The following is a 17,628-nucleotide window of genomic DNA, read 5'->3' as shown; positions in this document are numbered from 1 at the left end:
ACTTTAAAATATGAACAAAATAAGAGTATTTGTCCATATTCTCTAGTTCAGATTTCAACCCTTGTGCAAAGGGAAATTTGTTCCAGATAAGTTTTTACTGAGAAAGGAAGATGAATTGATTTCTGAAACTACCTGTGGTTGAACTTGGACACATCACTTCATCTTTCTAGGAGTTTATGTTTTTTAATCTTTAAAATGATACTGGTGAAGTAGAGGATGTAGAAGTGTCCTTTTATGCTCTAAAATATTATGATTTAAAAATGAAAATTATATTGTAAATATAGCATATATATTACAGAATCTATTTGAAAAGGCAGATTGCTAATATTCTGTAAAACTAATCCCTAAATATGATATACCCATCCATGAATATGGTGTTAAAATAAAAGAAACAAATGAAACATACAGAAAAACTTTCTTGAATTACCAGAAAGGATTCTTTCAAGTACTTTCAATTTGAGAACGCTTCTTCCAAGCAACCAAAGAGCTATGCTGCCACCTACTGGTTAAATGGTTAGCACCTACAAGATGTTGCAATTCCTTATTTTAAAAAAATACAAACACTAATAAAGTTCTACCTTAGGTCATAATGCAGTCCTCACATTTTAAAATGAGGATTTTAAAAATATTTGTGCATTAATTTAAAACAATATATCGATGACATTTTATTTAGATCCCTGTATTTATTAAAAAACAAATAATACTGATATTTTTCAGGGGTGATAACGCAATACATTTCTTGCGGCATTTCTAAGGGGAAAACATCACTGACACTTTGATCAACGTTCCAGTATTCTATTCTTTTACAGTAACAAAAAGAATGTATTTTCTGGGACTCCCAGAAACAAAGAATTTAGTTTTAGAAGCCAAAATATGAACGGATTTTTAAAAAAGGAAAACCCCAAAGTAAGTCTTGGTTAATTACTAGCTATATTAAAAGTGAGTCATGTAAGTGCTAATAATACACTGGCTTTTTTGAACAGTAATGTCCCTAAAATAGCCGTGGTACTTAAACTCCTTTCACTTAGAAACATTAGCACCTAAGTATCTTACGGAGTTGCTGAGAAAGTAGCCATCTGTTCCTCTAATTCCTTATTTTTGTCAGAAAAGGCTTAGCAGTGTGTGCAGTTTTTGGGGTGCTATCCTGTTATACACTGGCAATGAATCACATTGATAAATTTATGCTGCATTTATGCACCCCCTGATTGTGTGATAATGCAATCCTTTGACAGATTCTTATTCTCCTGAAATTCGTCACATCTAAAACAAGCTCTTCTCGTTTTTTAACAAATAGAAACTCTCCATTCTAATAAGACAACAGGAAACATAAAAATTAAAAGGAAAATAGTAATCAAGCATTTAAAAAAAATAGCTAGCATAATTTGTATTTCACATGTTGTTTGGGGAAAAAAAGATCTTGATGTGTTTCCTGACTTTTATTTGAAACGCAAATTGTAGACATCGGAGCAGGAAAGGGTGCATCAAATAATTTCTGTGCTTGCTTTCAGAGCAAAGCCACTCTGAGATAGCCCGAGTGCTTTGAACCACCTAGCTTTAATGTTTCTCCCCCTGAATCCTTAATCAAATAGATTGCCTCATCAGAAAGACTTTTTTGAACACTTGCTTAAAATTTAATTTTCCTTTAACAAAGCAAACTCCCACATTTTCCCCAAATATGTTTCATTCTCTGTATGGTACTTGAACCTTTGATAAGAACCACATTATTTCTTTTTTTAATGTTGCTATATATACATATTTTTTCGTCTCCTCTTTTGTCCTTCTCGCTCATGTTCTCTGTCTCTCTCTCTCATTATCTCTTACTTCCATTTTCTCTTCAGTCTTTTTGTATATATCCATATTCTAAAACATTGAATAACCAAATCTCCTGAAGCAAGCACACCTGTCTTTTCCATTTTTATATACAACATCAATTTAAACATGCTCTACTTCTTATAACTTAAAACATTTTTCTAAACCTAGAATTAAGAGAAAAATAATTTCATTCATGATGACATTCTGAGGGCTGGAAGAAATTTGAGTATCACACTTTAGGATTCTTATCTTTTATATGCTACCTATATTTTAATTTTCCCTGAATTATAGTGGAAAAGATTCTTTTGAAAATACCTTTCTTGGTCATGATTCAGAAAACAAAATGTAAATAATCCAAATAATAGTTTTATGTCTTACATTATGTAGAAAGCAAATGTCAATATTTATTGTTGCTTTAAGAAAGCAATTATATTTTTGAATGGTCATACTAATTAACTGAATCAAACTGAATCGAACATAGCATTTTACAATTTTATTTAAATTAAATTAATTAACACATAGTGTATTATTAGTTTCAGAGGTAGAATTTAGTGATTCATCAGTTGCATATAACACCCAGTGCTCATTATATCATGAGCCCTCCTTCATGCCCATCACCCAGTTACCCCATCTCCCCACCCACCTCCCCTCCAGCAACCCTCAGTTTGTTTCCTAGGGTTAAGAGTCTCTTATGGTTTGTCTCCCTCTCCGATTTTGTTTTATTTTATTTTCCCATTCCTTCCCCTATGATCATCTGTTTTGTTTCTTAAATTCTGCATATGAGTGAAATCATATGATAATTGTCTTTCTCTGACTGGGAATGCAAGCTGGTGCAGCCACTCTGGAAAACAGTATGGAGGTCCCTCAAAAATAGAGCTACCCTACGACCCAGCAATAGCACTGCTAGGTATTTACCCGAAGGATACAAACATAGTGATCCAAAGGGGCACCTGCACCCCAATATTTATAGCAGCAATGTCCATGATAGCCAAACTATGGAAAGAGCCCAGATGTCCATCGATAGATGAATGGATAAAGATGATGTAGTACGCATATACAATGGAATACTACTCAGCCATCAAAAAGAAATGAAATCTTACCATTTGCAATGACGTGGATGGAACTAGAGGGTATTATGCTGAGCATTTTTCATTATATTAGAAAGTCTCCACAAACATTTTCAACCATAATGCTCCTTTAATTTTGGGTACATAATTTAATTTTTTTACTATAAATAATGGGGAAATGGCCTTGTAAAACATTTTTTCCAGCTTATTGAGGTAAAATTGATAAATAAAATTGTATGACATTTAAAGTGTACATTACGGTGGTTTGATCTACATATACATTGTGAAAGAATGCCCATCATCTGGTTAGTTAACATATTCATCACCTCATCTATCTTTTCTTTTTGCTGAAAACGTCTAAGTTCTATTCTCTTAGCAGATTTTAATAGAGTGTTGTCGGGGCGCCTGGGTGGCTCAGTCGGTTAAGCGTCTGCCTTCGGCTCAGGTCATGATCCCAGGGTCCTGGGATCGAGTCCCGCATCGGGCTCCCTGCTCAGCCAGGAGCCTGCTTCTCCCTCTCCCACTCCCCCTGCTTGTGTTCCCTCTCTCACTGTCTCTCTCTGTCAAATAAATAAATAAAATCTTAAAAAAAAAAAAAAATAGAGTGTTGTCAACTATAGTTCCCATGCTTTACATTAGATCTTTGGACCTCATTCATCTTATAGTTGAAAGTCTGTACCCTTTTACCAACTTACATTTCCCTCATCACCTCCCCCACCAGCCCCTGACAACAACTTTCTATTCCTTGTTTCTATGAGTTTAATTTTTTTTTTTAGATTCCATATATGATACCCTGCAGTATTTATTTATCTTTCTCTGATGTCTTTCACTTAGTATACGGTCCTCAGGATTCATCTGTTGTCACAAATGCCAGAATTACTTTCTTTCTCATGACAAATATTCCATTGTGTGTGTGTGTTTATATATATATATATGAAAAATGTGAATACATATATTTATGTATATACGTGTGTGTATGTACACATACATGAAAAATGAGAATACATATATACCTACACATAGGTATATATACATGTATATATACACATATGTATATATGTATTCACATTTTTTAATCTATTCATATTCATCCATGAATGAACATTTAGGTTTTTTCCATATCTTGCTTTTGCAAGTATGCTGCAGTGAACATGGGGGTAGAGATATCTCTTTGATACTCTGTTTTCATTTCCTTTGTATATATACCAAGAAGTGAGATTACTGGATCATATGGTAGTTCTTTTAATTTTTTGAGGGACCTCCATACTATTTTCCATAGGGGCTGCACCAATTTACATTCCCACACAATATAAAACATTTCATATATTTTCAATTCATAGAATAAGTTGTCAGAAAGAGATCACTGAGTTAAAATATTTTCATGATTTTAAGATTCTTGTCATTTCTCCAAAATTTAGGGTAAGTCATCATGAAAGAAGTCCAAAACCCTGGGATCTGTCATTGTGGGAGAAAGAACCACAGAGAGGCTGACTTGCCATTTTCCCCAGAGTACAAGGTACACCTTTGGAGCAGTTATCAGAGAAGTAAGTGTTTCCTTTTGGAAGCTTTTATTGCTTCACCTTTAGATCTACAACTCAAGGAGGAAAGATTGGCAGTGTCTCTTGTTTCTGAAAGGTAGAGAAAGCCTTGGGAGAACATGTACTAAGTATAATACAAACCATATTGTGTAAAAATAATAAAAATACTAGGTCATTTGTTTGGACTGTAATCTCACAAACTCTGAATGAGAACTTCAACATCATGTCAGAGAGAATAAAATTCTTAAATCTTGTGAGAAATGTCATCTCAGAATAATGTCAGCCTAAAGTCTCACTGAGTTTAATGCACTTCAACTTAGGAAGTAAAACATTTTAATTCATGACTGTAAGTGAGTATAAATAGGCATATACACATGTCAGGAGATACTAACTAATGCAAAGCAATATAGCTAATAATTGAATTAATCTGTGTTTTTCTTATTAATTCTACGGTTTTATTCACTTAGGGATTTTGTACATTGACAACTATCAGAAAATGCAAGTATATGAGCAATAAAACAGATTCCTTTGCTGTTGATTCCACCACACAGGCAGAGGCAAAATTATAACTAAATTATATAAGTTCAATGTAGGATAAAGAAAAATAAAATTTGATCAATCTTAAATGTTATAAATATTTTAAATATTATAAATCAGTCTACATGTTGGATAGTAATACTAGTATCTCCTTCCATCCCATTATTATACTAACAATCTCCATATATTTCATGCCATTATAACTTTCCTTTACTGCTGTTCATACAGAGGACAAGTTGAACAACTGAAGTTCAGGTGAATGTCTATATACAAATATTCAGAGGAAATAAGTCAGGTTAGCAAAGGGTGATGAAAAACAAACTAAAAGATGAAGAACCACAGAAGTGACCCCTGTGTATTTTTTGTGTTTGGTGACCCCTGTGCTTGCTACATTTAGTTGAAAGCTATTCCAATACTTAAAAATAAGGCTTTGGATCTTACACCACTCATAAAAATTAACCTGAAAGGGATTAAACACTTACATGTAAAACCTGAAACTATATAACTCCTAAAAGAGAACATAAAAAAAAAAGCTCCTTGACATGGATCTTGGTAATTTTTTTTTTAATCATACGTACAGCAAAATCAACAAAAGCAAAAATGAAACAAATGGGACTATTTCAAATTAAAAGCTTCTGCACAGCAAAGAACTATCAACAAAATGAAAAGGCAACCTATGCAATGAGAAAAAAAATTGTAAATCATGTATCTGATAAGGGGTTAATAGCCAAAAAGTCATTAAAAAGTCATACAATAGCAGGGCGCCTGGGTGGCTCAGTTGTTAGGCGTCTGCCTTCGGCTAAAAAAAAAAAAAGTCATACAATAGCAAAAAAAACCCAAATCATCTAATTAAAACATGGGCAAATGACCTGAACAGACATTTATCCACAGAAGTTACACAAATGGCCAACAGGTACATGAAAAGATGCTCAATATCACTAGTCATTAGAGAAATACAAATTAAAACCAATAAGATATCACCTTATGTCTGTTGGACTGGCCATTACCCAAAAGACAAAGAGATAAAAATGCCGGAATGAATTTGAAGAAAAGGGACCCTCTGTGACTGTTGAGGAGATTAAAACTTGGTGCAGCCACTATGGAAAATAGTATGGAGGTTCCTCAAAAAATTAAAAATAGAACTACCATATGATCCAGCAATTCCAGTTTCGGGAATATATCCAAAGGAAATGAAAACACTAAGTCAAAAAGGTATCTGTATCCCCATGTCCATAGCAGAATTATTTACAAAAACCAAGATATGAAAACAACCTAAGTGTCTATTGATAGATGAATGCATAAAGAAGCTGCGGTGTATGTGTATGCAATGGAATATTATTCAGCGACTTAAAAAAATGAAGAAATCCTACCATTCGCAACAACATGGGTAGACCTTGAAGGTATTATGCTGAGTGAAATAAGTCAGACAGAGGAAGACAAATACTGTATGACTTCACTTATATGTAGAATCTAAGAAGGAACGGAAAGGAAAAGTAAAGGAGAAAGAAAACCTCATAGAAAAAGAGATCAGATTATTTGTGATTATCAGAGGTAAGGGGTGGAGGGAAGGGAGAATTGGAAGAAGGTAATTAAAAAAATACATACTTCCATTTTAAGATAAATAAATACTAGGGATTTAATGTGCAGCTGATGCTTATAGTTAACACTGCTATATAATATACAGGAAAGTAATTAAGGGAGTAAATCCTAAGAGCTCTCATCACAAGAAAATGTTTTCTTTTCTTTTTTTTTTTTCATTGTATCTATACAAGATGATGGATGTTAACTAAACCTATGGTGGTACTCATTTCATAGTATATGTAAATCAAACCATCATGCTGTGTACCTTAGACTTATACATTAATATATGTCAATTATTTCTCAATAAAACTAGAAAATAATAAGGTCTTGGCCAACCAAGGGTTTACAAAATATCACCAGTCTGCATCCACCTAATCTTTACCTTTTACTACTTCTTTCTTAGGTTTGATGTTTTTGGAGTTTATTCATGGAGTGCATTTTAAGACTCCAGAAAGACACTTGAGAGACTGTCAATGGAAGAGAGATAAGAACACCAATTTAACTGCACAGTTATGCATATGTCTGTTCCTCTTTCTGGAAATACTGTCCCCTGAGGGCAGGAGCTGGGTTTCATCCATGTGTACTTTTTTCATGGCACATCACCTGGTACATAAAAGCTGCTTTTTATTGTTTGTGTGAGGTAAGGTAGGAAGGAAGGAAGAATGAGGGGAGAAAGAGGACTGAAGGAATGGCTAAGAGTACTACCTAGTAAAGTCAATCTTATTTTCATAATTTTAAAATAAAACCTGGTAAATAAAATTTAAAGAATACCCACGAGGTGAGATAATTCTCAAAATGTAATTTATAGCCTTCCTTTTCACACACAGTTTTCCTAAGACTTTAACTTCAGCTTGAGTTTAAAGTTATTTCAAATTTCCCCATGACTCCACTACTTGATTAAAATGTGAAGGGAGGACACCTTGATGGCTCAGTTGCTTGGCGTCTGCCTTCGGCTCAGGTCATGATCCCAGGGTCCTGGGGTCAAGTCCCACATGGGGCTCTTTGCTCAGCAGAGAGCCTGCTTCTCCCTCTCCCTGCCTCTCCCTCTGCTTGTGCTCTCTCTCACTCTCTGACAAATAAAAAAAATCTTAAAAAACAATAATAAAAGGTGAAGGGGACAAAATTCCATTGATTCTTCCTTACCTTCAACCTGACATATTTTAATTCTAAATATGTTAAGATCCTGATGGCACACAAATTGCCCAACCTGATGCAGGTAGTTGTTACAGACAGGGGTAAAAATAACTCTTTTCTATGTCATTTAGTGTTTATCCTGGGTTTGATTAAAGGCAAGTAACTGGCTAACTTTAACTTTTCCAACCGACCCCTATAAACCCAACATATCCTTAAATGGAAACCTTCTCAAAGTTTTTTAACTTTCTCTGTCACTGTGTTTATAGACATCCTCAAAGTAAAGAATTCACATGAGAATAGTAAAGTAATAATTTCCTTTCCTTTTCTTCCATAGCACATTAACTAGTTGTAGAGATACAGAGAATTAATTGGAGGAGAAAATTCCAGATATATGAGCCAAATAGTTCACATGACAATTGGGCTTAGTTTTTCGTCAAGCACACAAAAAATTGTTTTTGTAAGAGAAAAATTGTTGCACATCCTCAGATGATATCTCTAATCCCATTCAGTTATCCAATAGCTGCTGTTATAGGTAATTGGAGAAACTTAGAAAAAGGCCAAGACTGTTCCACATCTATTCAAAATCCATCCAGTCAAAGTAAGTAAGACTATTGTAACCTACTAAGGAATTGTAAAAATTACAAATAATAATGTGACGTTTTCTTCGAGGGAGAAATTTCTGAGGCATTGTTCCTATATTTAAGTCACTAAGAGAGCAGGTGGAATGATGGCATTCTCACACACACACACACACACACCACACTGTGCACAAACACACTTGTCTCATTAATATATCCTCTCAGGCTCATGAGTATTATCATCTTAGACTTAGGATGGGAAAAAGGAAGAAGGTCGGCAAATGAAGATTCTTTTTATCCAGAGTCTTTGAACTTGAGTTTAGACTAGAAAGGCGGATTAGAGTAGTCAAAGAGACTTGTGATGTGGGGAGGAGGAAGAGTAAGGAGTCTTTGAGTAGTTCTACTCCACAAGTCAGCATTTCATTTTGTGGTGACATACATTAATCTTCTATTTTATTACACCATATTTTATTTCATTTATTCATATTTGGGGTCAGTGAGAAAAATATAAGCAGGCTATACATATACATAACTATAATACACTAAATATATTCTTTTTTTTTATTATGTTATGTTAACCATACATTACATCATTAGTTTTATACTCAAGAATATTTCATGAAAAGCAAAAGAGGCATTTCCTATTAATTTTAAAATTAATGAATGACTCGAATTATGTCTTCATATATGATGTGCTTTTTAAAAAATGTATGTATGTGCTATTTTTACCCAACAAACTTGAGAAAAATTATGTCACAGTCAAGAAATTTGAAGCATATTAAAACATGCTAAATGTTTTCAAACTTTTTACTTACTTATGCAGTTCCACCTTAATACTAAAATGACTATGTTTTGTATATTAATGAAAGCATTATTTGGAAGGTATTTATATGTAAATAAACAAAACATTAAATGTCACACAAATAGACTACTGAGAAATAATCATCAAATATCACATCTAAATAAATAAAGTTAGTAGATAATCACTAGATGATAATCTGGGTCACCTAGTTATAGCCCAAATTTTTCCTGCTTTATGTACCAGGATATTCTGTTTATTTCTTCACAAGTTAATTTGAATAATATGGCCTTAGTGCTTCTCTTAAGACGAAGTATTACACTTTCGACAGATTTAACTTTAAGAAAAATGAATGGGTTGAACATCCAACCTCATTTTTTTTTTTTTTAAAGATTTTATTTATTTATTTGACAGAGAGAGAGCGAGAGCAGGAACACAAGCAGGGGGAGTGGGAGAGGGAGAAGCAGGCTTCCCGCGGAGCAGGGAGCCGGATGTGGGACTCGATCCCAGGACCCTGGGATCATGACCTGAGCCGAAGGCAGACGCTTAACGACTGAGCCACCCAGGCGCCCCATCCAACCTCATTTTACTCCTTTTCTGTTCTTCATTATTCTCACTCCAGATTAACCTACAGGGTGGGATCCACAAAGAACTGTTTATTACAAGTTACATAAATATTAACTGATTTCGGTTTCAAGTGCTTTGGGTATATGTCTTCAAAGAGTGACATATATTTTTTAATGAAAACAGATAGTAGATGATATATACATTGTGAGGCAAAAAAAAGTAAATATTGGATACTTCTCAAATTGAGAGGAAAAAAATAAAAATTCAAATAAGGTCAAATAATTTTTGCATGGGACATCTAGCCCAAAAAAGTCAGTTTGCTTTCACTTTTGGGAAAAACAGTCTAAAGACTGGGTTATGAGAGCCTCGCACTGTATGCAATATGTAATAGTAGATCATATCTCTTTTTATTTCTTCTTCCATTGTTACTGTTCAGAACAGTTTGTTTATGGGAGGCCTCATTAATGGTTCTTTACAGCTGACCCCTGCTGTAGAGGGTATTACCACTCCACAGGTTTCTATCACACAATTTCTGGGTATGTCAAAAGCATATGTCAGAGCAGAAAGGGCAGAGATAAACCTTGGGGATCCTAAAGACTGACACCTGGCTGGAATTCAATTTGTCAGGAAGTGTAAAGCTGTGTTGCAATGCACCGAGAAGCTTGGGTTAGCTTAAAATGACTCACTTGCTGGAGTTTAAAATTAACTCCAAAGAGTTAATGTCCAATGTCCCTCTGTGACAGTGTTCAAACTCTGTACAAACATAATGCTGAAATATTTAAACCCAGTGCAAATTATGTTTTGATTCAAGACAATGAATATGCTTAATTAAACTGGCACTGAAAATGTAAATATTTTAGCTAGTATCGCATTAACGCTAAAACCCTGGGAATTAAATTGTACATTTCTATCTTTCATAATGATGAAATTCAAAATGTTATTGTTGTGTTTATAAAGGAGTCCATTGTTAGACAGCATATTCATTATGAGACAATGGTTACACATCTAATTCCACAACAGGGAAGGGATTCAATGGTTCAATATTGCATACAGCAACAATAAGAGATTTTACCAAAAAATCGCTATGATGTAATACTGAATTCTAAAATCCGAAGTTGTAGAAAGAAAGAAGGTATCACAAACAGCTGATATTTATAATAATAGTTATATTCTACCTTAGTGGACTCTGTAAGCAAATTATTTTGATAATAAAATAAACTGACATTCCAATTAACTAAACTAAAAACAGTAGCCTTTTCAGGAGAAAAATGTTATGCTTTATCTAAGAACTAACAATAAAGAGCAACAAAACGAAAATAAAAAAAAACTAGTCAAAATATCACCTTGATTCTCTAACGTGTTTAAATGTGGTTTTTATCAAGGGAATAATGCCCTATCATTTTATGTAAAGCTATTTTATCTTTTTTGATCTAATGTTGACTTCACTTTTTCAACAATTTGATATAAAGACAAAACATGATAACTGGATATCTATTATCCCAATGTTAGAAAATCAGTGCTATCAAAATTATGAAAAAAATCAGAAATTCAGTTTGGCTGTCTTTTGTTGAATTTTAAATATAGTCTTAAATGATGATAAGATCTGGTGATATTTTAAAATGTTGAAATTGAAATGGCTACTTTGAAAGTGAGAATGTGCATCTGTACCATTAAAATTTATTAATCATCTCCTTTCTATGATCAGTTTCCCATTCTCCCATATCTGCCCACATTGACAAAACAGGATCATCTCAAGGGTGTGTCTTCTTTAATCACAGCTGGAGAGAAAAAAAAAAATCCAATGGGTTTTTAAGGGAAAAAATTTGTGTACACCACAAATAATAATACCCTTATGGTCATCTAATATGACGCCCAATGATCTCTGCCTCCTTTCTATCATGCTCTTGTATAATCTCCTCCCCTTGGGTACAACTTAAACCTGGTGACCTGAATAGGATGAAGCAAAAGAGAAGGGATAGCATCTCCAAGATTAGATTATAAAACAAAGGTGACTTCAGTCTTGCTCTCTTGCTCACTCACTCTGAGGGAATCCAGCTGCCATGTTTTCATCATGTTATAGAGAGACCTTCATGACAAGGAACTAAGACAGACCCTTAACCAACAGCTAGTAAGAAACTGAATCCTGTATCCACATTCTTGAGCCTAGAAGCAGGTCCTCTCCCAATCATATCTTCAGATGAGACCATGACTATACCATGGCTTCAGCCTTCTGGGATACCTCAAAGCAGAAGACCCAGATAAATCACACCCAGATTCCTTAGAGAAATTGTGAATAATGAATGTTCATTTTTTTAAGCCACTGAGTTTTGGGGTCACTTCTCATGTAACAATAGATAACTAATAAATCTCGTTCACCCTCACACCTCATACAGAACCTGTCAATCAATGAACAAAATTTAATGAGTCAACAATGGGTATCCATAACAAATTTGTGCCTTAGTTCCCGACATTGAGTTAACTATCCGAGATCTGGTATTCATCCCTTGCTGATTATTAGTAACAGTTTGTGGGTAGCTGGTGCTACAGACAACCACAAATCATACTGTCATTTTGTGTTTTATTCTAATAGTCCAAAAATTTTAATATAGCATTATAAACTCTAAAGAAGCATTACACAGTTTAATTTTATTTTTCAGCTTCTACAGTTCAAGAGGTTTTGACCTAAGCCTTAGTGTTCTTGGAAATCAGTCCTAGATACAAAAAATTCTGAAAATAACAACTGGATTTCTTTCCCTTTCAGTTGTTGCCACACAAAACCCCCCACCCTGCCCCGAGCCTGACAGTCATATATATACAAATATAGGTATAGATTAAAAACTACAATAGCTACCAAGTTATTTATTGAACATCTCAAGTAAATAAACTATCTACTGACTGACAAAAAGTTAAGTATAGGGTGGGAGTATGGTTTCTAATAACTATGGAAAGGATTCTGTAGAACTCAAAATCCATACCAAATCACCTAAGAAATGAGGTCTGAGAAGAGGAAGATGGAGGACTGGTATGGCAATAAATCCCACTACTTTATTTTTTTAAAGATTTTTTATTTATTTATTCGAGAGAGATAGAAAGAGAACGAGCAGGAGGAGAGGTAGAGGAAGGGGGGAAGTAGACTCCCTGCTGCACAGGGAGCCCAATGCAGGGCTTGATCCCAGAAGCCTGGGATCATGACCTGAGCCGAAGGCAGATGGTTAACTGACTGAGTCACCCAGGTGCCCCTAAATCCCACTACTTTAAAACAAAATTTCTAAATTATGGGGATGGTGGCACATACACACCCTCAATTCCTGGTAAGAAATCAATAGGAGAATGTTGGCCCTGATCAGATTCTACACCATCCAGCCAATTATCTGTTCTCTGTATCAAATCAAGATAAACAGAAGTGCCCTGGGTCTTAAATGTTTTCACGTCTATGTGATCAACATAATCACCAATACAAGTCACCTTATGCATTCTCAAGTTTGTGAGGATGTCACTGGAAATCTGCAGATTCTATTAGACAACTTGTTTTTTAAAATTGAAATAAAAAACAAACATAAAACACGGAATTTGTAAAAGATTCTACTAAAAGGGGATGGCAGCCTAAAACTCACACATGGTTTCTGACAGTCCATGGTTTCATTACATTTTTCTTACTGCAGCCAGTTTCATTTTATAACATGCAACAAAAGTTATTCTATCACTGTGACACATACCATTAAAAAATTAAACCTAGAAACAAGATGGCTGGCCCCTACCATTTTATTTATAATAGCTTGTTTGCAACCATTTATGGAAAAAAATATATAAGGCTGGAAGTAAATTTTATAACTGACAATATAAAGTTATTACATATATTAACTGATTACTCAATAGCAACATGAAACATAAAAATGAAAAACTCAGTATGAATATAAAAAAGTTGTTAACAGTAGATTCTAAGAGTTCTCATTATGAGGAGAAAAAACCCTTTTTTTCTTTTTCTTTTTCTTTTTCTTTTTTTTTAATTTGTATCTATAGGAGATGATGGATGTTAACTAACTCATTATAGTAACCATTTCACAATGTATGTAAGTCAAAATCATTATGCTGTACATCTTAAACTTACACAGTGCTATATATCAATTATATCTCAATAAAACTGGGGGGAGGGGGGAAGATCAGAGACCAGACTATAACTAGAACTGCTTACATTAGAAGCAAAGTGTCACATGAACAATCCGTATTGTTTTTTACCTTGTATTATTTACCTTCAAGAAAATTTTTTGAGTGTAAAATAAATACAAAGCAAGTTAAATGAAGGAAATAATAAAGATTAAAACAAAAATTAAAAAAAAATTAAAAAGGGGCGCCTGGGTGGCTCAGTCATTAAGCGTCTGCCTTCGGCTCAGGTCATGATCCCAGGGTCCTGTGATCGAACCCCACATCGGGCTCCCTGCTCCGTGGGAAGCCTGCTTCTCCCTCTCCCACTCCCCCGCTTATGTCCTCTCTCTCGCTGTCTCTATCAAATAAATAAATAAAATCTTAAAAAAAAAATTAAAAGAGGAAACAATAAAAAAATCAATAAAACTAGAAGCTGGTTCTCAAAAAAAAATCAATAAATTAAAAAAAATAAGGAAAATGGACATAGATAAAAAGAAAGAAGACTAAAATTACCAATATTCAGAATAAAACCAGGAACATCCATTATGGACCCTGCCAACATCAAAAGGATACTAAGGAATTATTCAGAGTAACTTTACACTCATAAATTATACAATTTAGAAGAAATGGCCCCAGGATAACACAATTCTAAAACTCAACCAGATAAAATAGATAATCTGAATAGTACTAAAACCACTAAATAAATTGAATTTTTAATTAAAAAGCTCCCAGAAATGAAATTCTGGGGCCCAGATGATTTCACAGGAGAATTTTGTCAAATAAAATTTTATGCAATGTCCTCTAGAAAATAGAAGACGGGAATACTTATTCTATGAGTCTACCCTTACTCTGATACCAAAAGTAGACAGAATACAAAAAAAGAAAATTACAGATCAGTATCTCTCATTGAACTTAGGTGTAACAATTCTCAATTAAAAATTAGCAAATTAAATCTAGCAATGTGTGAAAAGAATTATATGTCATGACCAAATGGAATTGATTCCAAGAATGCAAGGTTAGTTCAACATTAAAAAATAATTCAGTGTAATCTACCACACCAATTGGTTTAAAAAGAAAATTAAATAGTCATGTCAACTAATCGAGAAAAAAGCACTTGACAAAACTTAACACTCATTTATCTTAAAAACTTAAAAAAGCAAGGAGTTGACAGGAACTTCCTCGTATGGGCTAAGTTGTGTATCTTCTCCCATCCTACAAATTTGTATGTTGAAGTCCTAGCCCCCAGTAACTTAGAATGTAACTATTTGCAATAGGGTCTTTGAAGAGATAACTAAGGTTAATCAGGTCATTGGGGTGGGCCCTAATCCAATATGGCTGGTGTCCTTACAAGAAGGGGAGATTAGTATACAAACAATACAGAGGAAAGACCATGTGAACATACAAAGAGAAAACTGCTATCTCCAAGTCAAGGACAGAGGCCTGAGAAGAAAGCAACTCTACCATCACCTTGATCTTGGACTTCTAGTCTCCAGAATTGTAAGGAAATAAATTTCTGTTGTTTAAACCTCCCAGCTTGTGGTACTTTGTTATGGCAGTCCCAGAAAACTAATATACTTCCTTCACTTGATTAAAGGGCATCCACAGAAAATCTACACTTAACATCACACTTAATGGTGAAAGACTGAATAGTTTCCCCACAATATTCAGGAACAAAGCAAGGACGTTAACTTTGACCATTTTTATTCAACATACTGCTGAAAGTTCTAGCTAGTACTTTAAGTCAAGAAAAGGAAATAAAAGGCATATTGATTGTTAAGGAAGAAATAAAACTCTCCGTATTTTACGAAAAACTCTTAGAATTTAGCAGTGAGTTCCGAAAGGTTGTAGAATATAAGATCAATATGTAAGAGTGAATCACATTTCTATATACTAAAAATAAACATGTGCAAACTAAAAAATTAAAAACACAAAGCCATTTATAGTTGCTTTAAAAAAATTAAATGTTTAGGTATAAATCTAACAAAATAGCTCCAGAATTTATATCTTAAAAATGACAAAATTCTGATGAAAGAAATCAAAGAAGACCTAAATAAATATAAAGGCAAACCATATTTATGGCATGAAGAGTCAAAGTAATAAAGATATCAATCCTTTCCAAATTAACCTATAGGTTTAATGCAATTCCTTTAAAAATCCCAGCAAGTATTTTTATAGCATTGACATGCTTATCTAAAAATTTATGTAAGAAGACACAAGATCTAGAAGAGTGTAAAAAAAAAAAAAAGAAATTTTGACAAATAGGAATGAAGTGTTGATGAATCACTCTTACTTAATGTTAGGTCTTACTGTCTAGTGACTATATGAGGGCAATGTGGTACTGGTGGAAGAGAGCTGCATTGAAACAATACAGAGAACTGACATATAGACTGAGTATGTGCCTAACTGAGATTGATAAAAATCTAAAAGCAATTCAATAGAAGAACTAGCATTTTCAATGAATAATCTTGAAGCATTTGGACATTCATAGGCAAAAAGAAAGAAAGGAAAGAAGGAAGGAAGGGAGGGAGGGGGGAGGAAACTCAATCAAATTTTAATAGTCAATACAAATATTAACTCAAAATAGATTAAAGACTTACATGCAAAACAAAAAAAAACTAAAAGTTTTAGAAAAAGACATAATACATAAATCTTTGGGACCTAGGGCTAAGTGGCAAGTTCTTAAACTTATTATTGCAAGCACAATCTATAGAAAAAAAATGGATAGATTGGACCTCATTAAGATTAAAAAAAGATTCTGTAAAAAGGGTGAAAATCAAGCCACAAACTGAGAAAAAAAATTTACAAGCCACATATCAAAAATCAGAATTATATATAGAATTGAATATGGAAATAGCTTTCTAATGAACAATGGAAACACAAATGATCCAATTAGAAAATGGACAGAAAATAGTTACATCATTTAAGAGGGTATAGAGATATCACATAAGCACATGAGAATATATTCAATATTCTTAGTCATAAGGAAAACACAAATAAGAATGACTAAAAGATAGTGATTACATAATACACCATCAAGGATGTGGAAGAACTAGATCCCTCATACACTGCTGGTGAGAATGTAAAATAGGACATCTATTCTGGAGAAAGTATGACAGTTTCTTAAAAAACTAAACATTCGCTTACCATATGACCAAGCAGTCATACTCTTCGGCATTTATTCCAGAGAAACGAAAACTTATGTTCAACCAAAAACCTGTATATAGATGCCCACTGCAACGTTATTTTTATTAGCCCAAATCTGGAAACAACTAAATTATTTCCATGGATAAATAAATATACCGTGGTTCATCCATACCACGGATTAATACTGAGTCTTAAAAAGGAAAAATCTATTCATACATGTGAAAATTTGGATGGATCTTTTTTTTTTTTTTAAAGATTTTATTTATTTATTTGACAGAGAGAGACACAGCGAGAGAGGGAACACAAGCAGGGGGAGTGGGAGAGGGAGAAGCAGGCTTCCCGTGGAGCAGGGAGCCCGATGCGGGGCTCGATCCCAGGACCCTGGGATCCTGACCTGAGCCGAAGGCAGACGCTTAACGACTGAGCCACCCAGGCGCCCCTGGATGGATCTTTTAAGAATTATGCTGAGTAATTAAAAAAACTCAAAAGGTTATGTATGATTGCATCCACATAACATCCTTGAAATCACAAAATATACAGATGGAGAAGAGATAAGTGGTTATCAGGTATTAGGAAGAGGCAGAAGAAAGGAGAGAAGTAGCTATAAAATTACTATACTGTAAAAGGGAGCACGGGGAATCCTTATGATGAAACTATCCTATATCTTGACTATGGTAATGGTTACACAGATCTATGATAAAATTGCACAGGATACACCCACACCCCCC

This window comes from Leptonychotes weddellii, chromosome 2 (genome assembly GCF_054177405.1).
Source record: "Leptonychotes weddellii isolate Sample4059 chromosome 2, ASM5417740v2, whole genome shotgun sequence".
Classification (NCBI taxonomy): Eukaryota; Metazoa; Chordata; class Mammalia; order Carnivora; family Phocidae; genus Leptonychotes; species Leptonychotes weddellii.
The sequence above is the reverse complement of the archived record's forward strand: the minus strand, read 5'-3'. Positions refer to the sequence as shown.